The sequence below is a fragment of the Ochotona princeps genome, chromosome Y (assembly GCF_030435755.1).
Source record: "Ochotona princeps isolate mOchPri1 chromosome Y, mOchPri1.hap1, whole genome shotgun sequence".
Classification (NCBI taxonomy): domain Eukaryota; kingdom Metazoa; phylum Chordata; class Mammalia; order Lagomorpha; family Ochotonidae; genus Ochotona; species Ochotona princeps.
The window spans coordinates 21,896,688-21,898,630 of NC_080866.1; positions in this window are offsets into that span (position 1 = coordinate 21,896,688).

Below are 1,943 nucleotides of genomic sequence, written 5' to 3' on the forward strand. Positions count from 1 at the left end.
CTCAAAACTCCACAGCCACTAACAAGTCCATCGCCCAAGCCATTTCCTGTTGCCATTTAAACCAAGTGCTCTGGCAGCACCTTTGAGTGAAAATGGATATGACACCTAGGGAAGGTAGTGTGGTGCTGAATGGCCACTGAGCGAAGCAGCAGCACAGCTCTTCCAGTGCCAAAACAACTCAACCTGGCTCATCAACTTCACATATCATCAGCTGTCCTGGCAGACATACAGGAAACCCTGTTTGGTCACTTCCGGTCGAATGCCCGTTGGGTCCAGTGTGATGGAATCAAGCAGTTTGAGCACCCAAACAAAACTAACATGGAGCTGCTCACTCAAACCGCTCAAAACTCCACAGCCAAAGACAAGTTCAGCGCCCTATTCATTTCCCGTTGCCATGGAAACCAAGTACTGTGGCAGCATATATGTCTCTAACTGGATGTGACAGCTAGGGAAGGTAGTGTGGTCGTGAATGGCCACTGCCCGAAGCAGCAGCAGCACAGCTCTTCCAGTGCCAAAACAACTCCACCAGGCTCTTGAACTTCACATACCATCAGCTGTCCTGGCAGCCCCCTAGGAAACCCTGTTTGGTCAGTAGCGCTCCAATGCGCATTGAGCCCAGTGACATGGAATCAAGCATGTTGAGCACCGAAACAAAACTAATATGGAGCTCCTCACTCAAGACGCTAAAAACTCCACAGCAAAAGACAAGTTCAGCGCCCAAGCCATTTCCTATTGCCATGGAAACCAAGTGCTCTGGCAGCACATATGTTGAACAGTGGCTGTAATACATAGAGAACATAGTGTGGTAGTGAATGGCCACTGCCCGAAGCAGCAGCACAGCTCTTCCAGTGCCAAAACAACTCCACCTGGCTCATCAACTTCACATACCATCAGCTGTCCTGGCAGCTATCTAGGAAATATTGTTTGATCAATTCTGTAACAATGCCCTTAGAGCCCAGTGTGATAGAATCAAGCATACTGAGCACTGAAACACAACTAACATGTAGCTCCTCACTCAAGGCGCTCAAAACTCCACAGCCAAAAGACAATTTCAGTGCCCAAACCATTTCCCGTTGCCATGGAAACCACGTGCTCTGGCAGCACATATGTCTGTAAGTGGATATGACACCAAGGGAAGGTACGTTCTCTGAAGAATGACAACTGCCCGAAGCAGCAGCACAGCTCTTCCCGTGCCAAAACAACTCCACCTGGCTCATCAACTTCACATACCATCAGCTGTCCAGGCAGCTATCTGGGAAACCCTGCTTGGTCACTTCCACTCCAATGCCCATTGAGCCAAGTGTGATTTAATCAAGCAGATTGAGGACCAAAACAAAACTAACATGGAGCTGCTCACTCAAGGCCCTCAAAACTCCGCAGCCAAAGACAAGTTCAGCGCACAAGTCATTTCCCTTTGGAATGGAAATCAAGTGCTCTGGCAGCACATATGTGTGAAAGTGAACATGACACCTATGGAAGGTAGGCTGGTGGTGAATGAGCACTGCCCGAAGCAGCAGCACAGCTCTTTCAGTGCCAAAACAACTCCACCTAGCTCATCAACTTCGCATACTATCAGCTGTCCTGGCAGCTATCTAGGAAACCCTGTTTGGTCACTTCTGCTCCAATGTCAATTGAGCCCAGTGTGATGGAACCAAGCATGTTGAGCACCAAAACACAACTAACATGGAGCTGCTCACTCAAGGCACTCAAAACTCCATCGTCAAAGACAAGTTCAGCGCCAAAGCTATTTCCTGTTGCCATGGAATCCAAGTGCTCTGTCAGCACATATATCTGAAACTGGAAATTATACCTAATGAAGGTAGTGTGGTGGTGAATTTCAACTGACCGAAGCTGCAGCACACCTCTTCCAATGCCAAAACAACTCCAACTGCCTCATGAACTTCCCATATCATCAGATGTCCTAGAGCTACCTATTAAACCCT